We start from the raw sequence: 12,908 nt of genomic DNA on the forward strand, positions 1-12,908 counted from the left end.
TAACAAAAGCAGCTGCTACATGCAGCTGAACGTCAACCAAACGCACTGGTACAGAATCGACTGCCTCACATTTTGCTGCTTCCTCCATAATATGTGTGCACAGACAGCTTTCTCGTTCAAATATTCCTAAAACAGAAACAGAACAATTTTTATCCTTCTTTTTTTTCTTTTCCTCGTAAAACAGTAGCTTGCAGTCACGAGATACAATAGCAGTTGATCAAGATGTTTCTGTAAAATCCAAACATATACTGTGACATAAGTTAAAACAAATTCCTGGTTATGAGGTGTAACAAAAAAGTTGTACAAAAGCTTGTAGCTGAACGTCAATTAAGAGCGCTGGTGCAGAATCGATTGCCTTACATTTTCCCCCTTTCTCCATAATACATGTATATAGACACTCTTACAATATTTCCAAATATAATGAGAATGAGTCGATCACGTCTATATTCTTTACTTGATTATTGACGCGCAAAATCCCCATGCCATGTTTCTTCAAACGTCCAAGTGAATGTCTACTCCAAGGTTAAGCAATGGTGGCATAAAAATCCTCTTGCTATTTTGAAGGTAAGAGTTGTGGTCGTATTGACACACCTCAGGTCTTCAAGCGCAATTTTTTTTCTTTTAATTGACTTCACGTATTTAGAAAAAAAGCAGTTTGCTTTCATATTGCCATGTCACGGCAAGGACAAAGTCGCCAAGGAAACGAATGAAGGCTTTTGCATCAAATAATTCCGTGGATAGAGTCTCCTGGGTGTACATGCAAGAATAATAACGTTTGCTTATTCCGTTTTCAAAAAAGAAATTGTTACAGGATCAGAAACAACTAAACTATCAACCAAAGTAATCAGTAAATACTGCTACGTATTGACTCAAATACCAAAGAATAGATTCTAGGTGAATTTTTTTCTCTTTGTGATTTTCCTAAACCCTTGTACATACACCGACACACACAGTTCATTGCACACGCCTTGCTTAGACACACATTTACTTCAGGAAGTGGCTCGTTTTTTCTTGATAAGGAGTTCAGCCATTGTGACAGAGGGTGTATAAGTTACAAATACATGCATTTATTAAAACATTTACACCGACAGTTAGAATGAAGTCTCTTACTGAGGTAAACAGACATAGGAAAAGATTACACTAGTAAGCTGTGATCATTTCTTACCTACCACAGTAATCGCCGTTCTCGTTTTAATAGCTATGTTGTCATCCCTTATACCACCCTGTTGGTGGACTAAGCGACCACAAGGCCGTTTGTAAGTTCAATGTGACGGCGCCACTCCCCAGTTTTAGGTAATTCAAGAACAGTGACGTCTTGTGAATTGCAATTATTATTACTTTATTTCGTCGAAGCTAGGAAGCGAATAAGCAGCTATTTTTAGCGAGTAGAAAAGGTAGAAGGATACTGCAACTGTGGTCAGTTGAAGAGGCCAAATTTTGGTGTTACGTGTGGCCAACCATGCCCTAACCAAAACCCGGTCAACGCTGCTCTGGTCTTACTCGCTAGGCTGTAGTCTTTCAAATTAAACAAGCGTAAGTTAACTTCCATCTGAAGACGTCGTTGACATCGCTGATGAAGTGCAAATGTGTCACGGCAGAGGTACTCTAGTCGAGTTGTATACAGTGTGCAAAACGTGACTGCCCAGTGCAATGTTTAAGAACCATTTCCTCGTTTATCCCTCGCAGAGACACAGCTGAAACAAAAGGTTTCTTGTAACCCTGTTTCGTGACAGTGGTCTTTCGCTTGGATGGGATTGTTTTACAGTCTCAACATAGGTTATACGCCCTTTCTCTTGTCACAGAGCACGTCACTTCTACACCTGACACCGCCACTTGGTATAAGTTACTTAGTTTGGTTTACTCTCAGCGTGAGATGTTTAGGGTATGCAGAAACAGTTTCTTCGATATTGATCTCCTCTTGTTAACAAGTCGAGCCGAAAATGTGCACCAAACCATGTGTTGAAATAACTAAATCTGGGTAACTCTAGGCCAAAATTATCACAGAATTAGCAGATAAAAAACATGCGTTCTTGGTTTTCACTATATATGTTAATGCTGTAAATCAAATAGCCGGGAAAATGTTGCAAATTTTCATGTAAAAGTGTTAACCTCGTTTTAATTTGTTTTCTCATAAAATAATAGCTTGCAGTCACGAGAGGTTTAACATACTTCTGTGAAATCCACCTCTATTCTGTGAAAATATTCTAGGTGATGGGTGAAGCATAAAAAAAGTTGTCATAAGTGTACAGCATTTGGGACATAAACGTCAACCAAGCGCACTGGTGCAGGATCGATTGTTTAACATTTTGCACCTTCTTCCAGAATACATGTATACACAGCTTTCTCGTTCAAATGTTTCCCAAAATGAAGAGAACAAGTTGATCACGCCTTTTTGTTTTCCCTTTTCATACGCCCACACACACAGTTTACTATGCATGTTTATAGATGCACTAAAGTTAGATAGTTTAGGACAGACTAGAAACAGTGGCACGATTACCCTAGAACCGCTATTTGCTGAACTATTTCAAAATTAGCGGCAAAACAAAACCAAAAGACCTGACTCTAGAACGGGTCAAAAAGCTTTTTCCTCTATTGGAGACGAAATACGATAGAAAAGCCTAAGGAGCCTGTCGAACTGTGATATCTAGCGTCTGGTCATATATAACCGCCATAATATAGTAACTTCCTCGCTTGCCGTTCAGCATGAAGGGGATAGTGCAATGACTGGTTGACCCGTATCAGTATAATGGCTCAGGCGGGGCGGCTTACTTGCCTTCGGTAAGTCGTCTCAGTGAAACAGCACTAAATAAAAGAGCGGTGGAAATCCGTCCTGCTACAAGGAGGCACATTACACGTACATGCACAATAAGGATTTCTTCGTCGTCATATGAGTGAAAACTTGTTGAGTACGACGTTAAACCCCAAGCACTCACTCACTCGTCATAATATTGATGTATTGGATTTTCTTTTATCACAATGCACATCTTCACAACAATTTCAGCATATGTTTTCAAAACATAGCATAACCGACAAACCACGCATACAAAATCACAGACGACTAATGTGTGTGGACGTGTGTGTGCAAATACATCCATACATACGCTCTTGTATGTACTTACACTTATAAATACACACTCAAATTAACAAATACTCGTACACATGTATCTGTATGTACTTTGTACATGTATGCTGGGATACGTAATATAACTGACTAATATCTAATATTTGATTGACTACCAGTCAAATAAATAAATATCTTAATATCTACACATGTATCAAACAGCAATAGTTAAATTCCTTTTAAAAAGCAAAATGTTTTATAGGTTTACTACAGAATCCAATATTCATTCAAACACATTTTTTCGAAAAGCAGGGGTATTTAGCAGGGATCAGATTGATTAAACGTAAGAAATGTAGAAACAAGGAGGCTGTTGAGATGTGGACGTAGTTTTCCACTGTATCGACGGTAGAATATAGTCCCACGCGAAGCACCAGAAAAACTACACAATAGGGAGTAAAATGAGAGCAGCAACGACAGTGTACTAAATGGCAAATGGCCGCAGGTAATCGAAATACGGCCTCTAGTCATTTTACCATAGCTGGGGTTTTATTCCAACTGTTCATGTAATTTCTTGAATAGTGGTAAACTACACAATACCTAGCACGACAGTTAGTCTAGGATTGCTTATAACATTGTGTTGTCATCACATGTAATAAACAACCAAACGGAGCGGGCCTCGGAAATACTTCATCTAGCAGGAGAATCTTGGTTTACACAGGAATAAAATATGAACGACTACTGTACGACAGTGTGATAGTTGAGTGATGGTGAAGTCCGGCTTCTTGTCGATTATCATGTACTTGAGTTATTGATTTAAAGTATGAAGAGCTAAAGTGACAAATAACATCCGATAATTTGCCACCAAAATGTTTCAACTATCTCTAATACATTCACAGGTACCAGTACCAGCGTCTATCGACGGCCAACAAAGGGGCATAACTGGTGATCCTCTTCCTTGATATGTTCATCGAAGTCACCAAACCCAAGACTGTTGTTCTACTGAAAAGAAAGGAAATGGTGAATTGAAATAATATCAAAAACAGAGCACAGAAAGTGAAACCAGTACAATGCCGACAGTGTGACCGCTGACAAAAGGTCACACGTAATGGGTGAGATCAGGCCTCTTTTCACTTTACCTCAGTCACGGGTTTTATTAGCCGTTTACTCACGTTTGTTGGAGAGAGCCCCTTCTCGTCTCGCTGAAAGTCACGCAACCTCGTGAGACAATTGGGCTTATTTCATCGGTATCTAGGAGCTCGGTATCTAGGTGATGTGACGTATCACATCACCTTTTTCCCTAATGTTCACTAGAAGAACGGAAGATTTCGGAACATTATTTCAGAAATCTTTTACTCATGGGTAATAAGAGTGCGACATTCAGTGTCGTGATTAGATTTAGAAAAACGTCATAAAGTATATTTATGCACTGTTTTAATTGATCTATTAATCGATGCCTACTTCCATTTTCAGAGGTCTTCTCCTTTAAAGGCGTCACACATTCTTAGCGGCTGATCAGTAAGAAGACCTAGCTACCCTGTAATCTGAGAGCATTCAATGTATCAAGTGAGAGATATCACTGAAAATTTCGGCAGAGACAGGTATAACCATATCGGTATCTGCAGTCCCAGGTGTCCAGTAGTTCTGTGATATTTTTAATCCCTCGACTGGTCACCACCAATAATGTTAGGTCTGAGAGACAGACTACGTGAATGCGTGCGAAGGATCAGTTGGGATTTAGGATTACTCGATCACTTAGGCATCTATGGATGACCTCTAGCCTCATTGTCTGGCTTTCTAACCTATTATATTGATTATCGCTTTAAATCAGCATCGTCTGAGACAAGGATCCCGCTTTTCTATGTAAGCTCATGCCAGACACCCTAACTCAATGTTAATGACTTTCCAAGGGTCGTTGTGAAGGGAATTTCCAAAGAGCTGTTGGCATTTGCGAGTGTCTCTGGCAACAAGAGCTCCGCTGATTTCTACCTGTTGATTAACATTCTGGTCTCGACGGGAGGTTATTACACGCCGTACCTGGCGCTAACCCCAGCGATCAGTCAATACTGGCGCTCACACCTGGCGCTGTCAGTCCATCAGTTTATACCGTTGAAGGTGATTGCCACGAAAAGACCACTCACACTTAGCGCAGATTTATACCGTGAAGAAACCACGCACTTTCTTGCAAGGCTTGGTCTCTGTCTATGTTATTGGCAGTCATGTGCTGCTGTTGTCCTTCATCTTTTCACATTTGTAAGTTATAAATTTGAACCAGTACGTTCACGGCCAGTTTAATAGGTGCAAAAAACAGGAGACAAAAAATCGACCCCCTGACTCTCCAAAAGGTATTCCATACAGGACAAGACTTTGAGAATCTCAAGTTACATTTAAGAAAATATGTGTTCAAGAATTTGTATTGGTGATCGAAATACCTAGTATTTCAAGCATATTAAACAGTTCTAAAAATGCAGTTGACCTCAAAAATCCATCACGCCATAGAAGGGACAATAAATCTTTAAAATTTTAAAATTTAAAGCCTTGTGACTTGTTCTCACCAGGCTTATGTTATAGATGTAAGGACAACAAAATTAACAATTTCTGTAACTTTAAGTGAATCCGACAGACGGGCGGACCGATGGCCTACGACAGAGACGTACTTTTCACAGTGAAACGTCATCTGGACGTGCAATTCTAGGGAAAGTATATATTGGGGTGATAGACAGCGCGTGAAGGTTGTTATCTACCTTATACACAGTGCCCTTTGTTTCTAAATGATTCGATCAATAGCCAAAGACGACACGTTTGGTCAGGAAAATATGCCGTTACAACCTATTATGTAGACAGCAAAGTGTTACATTCATTCTTTCGCATGAATAGTTACGCTTAACATTTTACTCCGAGTCAGAATGCTTGATCTATACGTTGAATATGGTAAAAAGACGTGCTTTTTGCTCTAGCTTATGGTTCTTCAAATGTCGCTAATTTTCATGTCTCTAAATGAAAATGTCTTATCGTAATATATAATTGCACAAATCGCATTTATACGCATTGTGTCCTATTATGTTGTACGTAACGCTGTTATGAAAATGGAATATGTTTGCTAACTGCATAACTATAGCAAATCTTGACTGCAAATAATATCATATTTGTCTTGTTCGATAAATATGATCCAATGAAATCTCTCAGTACACATTTTCTCGTCATACGTTGTTTTGAAATCAATTATATTACAGGAAGTCACCTTCTTGTTCAAGTCCAGCTCATGCTGGCTACCTCTCCAGCCGTACTTGGGAAGGTCTGGCAGCAACCTGCGGATGGCCGTGGGTTTCCCCCGGGCTCTGACCGGTTTCCACCCACCATAATGCTGGCCGCCGTCGTATAAGTGAAATATTCTTGAGTACGGCGTAAAACACCAATCATATAAATAAATAAATTCTTGTTTATCCATCTGTGAAACTCACTTGAGATTGATTGCCTTCCACCAACATGCAGCATGACACACAACCAACATGCACGAAGACACAAACATTCAAAGCAGTAAACTGTTAAGGATTTAGGGTGAGGCTAGAGTGTACACTGTTATAATAACATATAGGGCTGTCTCATATTCTACGGAATATTCAGTTCATCTAATACAATCTTTATGTTAAATTAATGGAGTATTTGTGCTCTGCCTTACAAAATAATCTGCTGCAATAACAAAATGCATTTTAGCATCACTCAGACAACAGGCTTTATGTTTCAGTTCAACAGATTTTGTTTTGAGAGCAAACTTTTAGGTGTAGCTTAAATAGAGGGTACATACTTGGCTTCACAGAAATCAAGAATTGACCTGTTTGCCAGATGACAGTCTCAGTCACCTATATTTTAGGTCACACATGCGCAGTTCCAAGTACCACATCATGACAGAAAAGAACACATTTACAAGAAGTACACGTTTTGGGGATCTGACGAAAGATTCTAGACGTTCGTCCTCGGTGTTTGAATTAGTTTTATCAAAGTACGTTTGACGAAAGTACTGTTGAGTAGTGACGCTCGCCCAAAGCTTTGAATTAGTCTTCCTTACGTGCGTTTGCCGAGAGTGCTTTTGGGTTCTAACGCCTGGAAGTTTTGAATTATATATACTCGTTTGGCGAAAGTAATTAATAGTCTCAGCATCCGTCGTCACTTTTGAATTAGTACTCTCGGTGACGATATGTTTGAATCTTGAGACCTTGATGTCAGTTGTCAGACTTTGAACTGACGCTCTCGAATTATTTTTGACGAAAGTACTTTTGAATGACGCTTTGACGTCAGATTTTACGTCTTAACATGCTGTAAGTACTTTAAGTCAGAGTACTTTTGAAACTGGACACTCGTGGTCAGACTTTGGAATTACTCTTCCTTAGGTACGTTTGTCTATACTTCCGTGTGAAATGAAGAGAGCGCCACTGAAATCAAGTTAAAGCCCGTTTCGCGTGCTTGATGAATCTCTGACGCCTATTTGAGATGGTCCGGCGTTTTTGAGTCGACTCAGCGTGAGTACTCCGTCACTTAACCTATCACTTGAATTATGACGCGCCAAACGGAGCAGCGCCTAAACCAAATTACCGGTCACCCGAATGTATCAATCTCTTTAGGCGGGATGTTTAACGGCAGAGTGACAGATCATCTCGCCGGCGTTCCCCAGGGAGCTGGCTGACCCCTGCTCCATAGAGCCGAAGGAAAGGGGGACTGGCTGGTAGATCTATCACCCTTGCGCTAAAGCTCCTTAGGTCTCACCAGCAACGCCTGGAACGAGGGGAGGGGGGGGGGGGGGGGGGCGTGTTCCCCAATAATCCGTACCGTCCAAGCCGGCAAATTACTCATAATGGATATGGGTGGATAACCTTTACAGTTACAGACCCGCCCGTGTTTTATCAACAAATAAGCCATTACATTCCACGAAGAGATCTTGTTTTCGGTCAGTATGAAGAATGTCAGGGACATGTCTAGAATAGATAGTTTATGTTGAACAAGGGATTGGTATAATGTATTTTATACTAACCCATTTTTTGAGTCGTACCTCTAGCCATATTACAATGTTCTGTTTTTTGGGGAGGGTTTGTTTGTTTGTTTGTATTTTTTTTTGTTTTTTTTGTTGTTGTTTTTTTGCAGTGTTAACTGTGTAAACACTGAATTGGCTATTAATCTACGTATTTTACTTTTTCACATTTTTCGGGAATTCGTTTCATTTCATTGACAGATATAGGGAGAAAAGTTTTAACATATGAAATATTGATCAGGTTTCCTCCGACTTTAATGCTGACCAGCTTCGTATAAGTGAAATATTCTTCAATACAGCTTAAAACTTTAATGGAACAATAGATAAATAAATAAATAAATGTATTGATAAGCAATAAGCCCTAACCAAACAATAATGCAAGTATTCTGTTTAATATATACATTGCCCTTCTACGAACAACCCCAAAGACTTTACTATTGCACAATCGTAATTGTTTTTGTCGTTTGTTGAGGTGTATAGGAAAGAATTGGTGGACGACCATTTCTGGATGGAATCTGCAAAGCAGTTATTGACTTAATTTAGAACGTTGTTGATTACTGTATATAAAGTTTTAAATGGATAATTCGTTTTATTTCTAGTATTTAATGGTGCACGAAAATAGAATCAATAATCTAGCACAGAACATTACGTCATTCTGTTTCAAACTGATTCCAAACAACTGATTCACAACGCCGTACGGTCACAACAAAAATTATGTTGAACGGAAGCATTATAATAAAGTGTTTACACACTTCAACGTTTCCTATAGACTGAGATTAGATTTTATTTAACGTTTACAGACGTTCAATACGTACTGCAATGCTCAGTTGTACGTACATGTAAAGTATAGCTTCACGATACTCTTGACTTGAGTGAGACGTAAACAATGTGGATACGCACGAGTGTATCCGTCATATGATGACTAGTATCTTTATGGGAACAATTACTTAGGGCGCCAATCGGGCAAATGCAACACCGTGCGTTCCTGCCATTTCTCACATAGACAAGTAAGTTTTACGGGTAGATTTATTTGTTGACGATGAAAACCCAGTCAAATCTGTAACGGCACTGGATGGATGGACTAACGATTGGTCTGCCAGCAAATGGGGTCACTGCTGGGTTGATGGGTACAAAGTTGAGTTGATTGGTGTATTGAGAGACTGACTGATTTATGGTATGTTATTAAAACCGGTCTATAACAATATTTCATCCCCTTTGCAAAGCTTACTTTACTTTAAAGAGATCTTAGCCACAGTGCTCACGACCAAAACACCCATCAGTTCATCTATAACGCTGTTAATTACGCATATATAACAAAATAACTTTGTTTAACAGATAATTAATTAGGTTTTGCTTACGTCATGATATTCGGTGCGTGTAATGTGGACCCGTCAAACGCCTGGGAACAGGATTTTGACGTCATTTTATTGACGTCAAATGTTGTTTGCCCAGTTCAACATCCTCTATTCAAAGACAGTACGACGTTACAGTAGAAATTGATACATTGTAACGGTTTAGACGTTACGCTACAAACTAATTCTTGACGTAACAATGCCTTGTGGTCCTATTTTACACTAGTGCCACCTCACGGGAATATGACGCCTCCCCATTTGCACTGTTTAAGCATTTACAAAAACATTTGAATAAAACCCGAATTGGTGTAAATCTGTTTATTTACTTGATTGGTGTAAGCCGCACTTAAATTGACACCAGGCACAATTTGACAGGTTACCACTAACCATTTGGCAAAAGTCACACTATCGTCGCTTCTCTGGTTTAATCTCTTTGCTGTAAGTCATTTATTACGTTATGTTTTATTTATTTATTTAATTGCTTGATGTTTTACTCCGTACTCAAAATATTTCATCCGCAGGTTGATTAGAGTCCTTCCAACGTACGACTGGAGAAAAAGCCAGCATGGACTGGACGTGACCTCATAGCGACCTCATTTGTGGGAGGCTCCGGGGTCAGAGCGCCGTGCTGGCGTGCTAACCCCTAGGCCACGGAATTGCCTGTTACGTAAATCATTGGTCAGGTAACCAATGGATCACAGGTTACTGTCCAAGGTCGTTTGAAAGCAGACGTCTTGGCCACCCAACCCGATCCTTGTGCGAAATGGCATTGCTGTAGTAGATGATTTACAGCAAAATACCTTAAACCCAAGACGACATGACAAACAGCTTGAAAAAGTGCCCAAGTATCTAACTGTGATAGCGTTTGGACATGTTCCCATTATAGTTTCCACATAAAATGGAACTCGGTCCTCTCATATGCGCTGTCTGCAAACTGTCAACGCCGCACGTCACAGAAACGGGATTCCAACCATTTTAGAAAATTCTAAATGCATATCACGTCAATATTCATAAATACTGTCGCAGAAATAACGCAAGCGATAAGCGGTGGATCCGCTTTTACACCATCCGAGAGCCAATAGGCATTATCAAGTACCTGGCAAACATAAAATAAAGATATTCCATCTTTATTTAACATTAGATGATTTTAAATTAGTGTAACTTAGGTTTAATTTTGAACAGGTTCACAACCTGCAAATCGTACTGTTATGGGCAGTGAGGGGAAAAAAGTCATCAGTGATAACTTGTTCTTTAACCTGCTCTCAGCCCGATATACATTTAGGCAATGACCACATGTATACACAAAGGAAAGGTAACTGAAGCCATTACTGGCTGTAATTAAAAGATTGTGTGGCTGCCAGATAGTGTGATTACATACTTCGTCATCGCTGACATATACAGGTCAGCATAAGCTGATGGACGTCGGCTTGAAGTGACGCCCGCACATGCTGCAATTGAGCTGGTACATGCCAAAACGCCGTGTATGTGATTGCTAGCGGGAGATATCCCAGTCAACAACACTCAGAGTATAACGCCACTGACAATTGCCAAGCAGGACACAGCAAAAATCATTCGAGAAAGACGGATAATCTGGAATTTTCTTCTCTCATTATTTTATGTAATTTCAGTGAACTGTTGGTTTTTAATGGATTTGTTGTTGTTGTTGTTGTTGTTGCTTTTAAGCCTTACTCAAGAACTTTCAAGTGTTCAGTGGTGCCCAGCTCTTTGACTGGGGGTACAGTTGATTGAAATGAAAAAATTTTCTGTTCACAGTGTTTCTCTTTGGTCGTCATATTATCTGACAATATTTCTAAAAATGAGTTGAAGCTAAATTCTAGGAGCCAAACAACTGAATTTATTTTGGAACAAAATCTTTCACAATTTAACTTAACGTAACAGAATAGAATTACTGCTTATTTCCAGCCCATTCAGATATACATGCACTTTCTACGAACAGTTGGAGCCATACGAAAGACGAGAGTCCCTGTCTAGGCCCAGGATTGAACTTGTTCCGTCTTTGCCGGTGTGGGCATCATATTTTGGTTATTGACGACTTATGACAACATGATACACGATTTGGGTAAGGAAATTCATTCATTCCTTGCGTCTTTCCAACATCATTGAAAACTTTTAACGGCCACTCCTTGCACGATTGTCTCTGAATTTCACATTTTCCTAGTTCTTTAGAGGTTGGTGTTGAGCGTTGCTTTAGAAATTAGCTTTGAAATTAATGGCCTGAGATGTCCATTTTGTTGACGTCTAAAATACGAATGTCTGTTTTGGTGCATAGATTAACAATCCCTACAAGTGTGTATCCTGCTTACCGTGATGGTTGCTCAAACTAAATTCATTATGGCTCGAACAAGCCTACATTAACGAACGAATCAAAAATATAGTTAACTATCTCAGAACCATTTAATGATGAGAATTGGCTTGTAGTCACGCTGGCATTTTTGTGTCCTGTCATTAACAAGTTGTGCAATCCTCAACGCATTTTTCATTCGGGACAGAAACAGTATATTTGTGTTTTACACGTTCTCACCATAGAGACGACGAGGGGGAAATGAAAAAGTGTGGGTGCTTAGGAAATATATTTCCAATGCGACGACAGTTTTTCTTTACAGGTACCAGACTGGGGCGAATGAATTTCTTTGTTTTGAGCCTTATATTCTTTCTTCCACCCATTCACATGACCTTAGTCTTATAACTGAAATATTATGGAAAAACTTGTAATCAAGTTAATGATATAATTTAACTTCTCATGTGCCCTTGACTGCAAAGTTTAAGTTCAGATAAAACTGTAACGGCAGGGTATATGTCCATATCGCACTCTTCGAACTAGTTCCCTCGGGTCAAGCAAGATCTACGAATTAAACATAGTTGACATACAAGAGGGTTGTACTCTCCTTCAAGAGTGGAGAGTAGATAAGAATCAAAGATGACATACCCGTTACACTTAGTTATGATAATTGGCGGCATTTGTGTTTCTTCAAAGACTGCTAAAATCATGAACACCTGTCTAAACATATTGGTTTCAATAAAGAACTTCTTCCACGAACGATCTCAGAGGGATTATTTCAGCACGTGTGTCTTTTTCCCTGTACATTGTTAAATTGAGCTTAAAATTCAAGCTCAAGTAAAATGCACAAGGATTGCGCCTTGCAAAGGCGTATATGTATCACTAACTGACAGGGATTTCTTTTGGACTTGTTGAACAGTTTACTTTGAGACTCACGCGGGTATAATTTTCCCAAAATGACTGACATCTACATGCCTATTAATGAGATTTAGGTGGAATCACCATGGTAGTTGACTGCTGTAGAAGAAAACAATAAAACCCAAAGTTGATGTCGTTATGGCATCATATTCTTCTTTTCTCAAACGTTATAATGGGGGGGGGGGGGGTTGTGGAGTTGTATACAAGCAAATAACAAGAGATATGTAAAAGGAAACCAGAAGACTTTTTGAAAAGAAG

The sequence above is a fragment of the Liolophura sinensis genome, chromosome 11 (genome assembly GCF_032854445.1).
Source record: "Liolophura sinensis isolate JHLJ2023 chromosome 11, CUHK_Ljap_v2, whole genome shotgun sequence".
In the NCBI taxonomy this organism is placed as follows: Eukaryota; Metazoa; Mollusca; class Polyplacophora; order Chitonida; family Chitonidae; genus Liolophura; species Liolophura sinensis.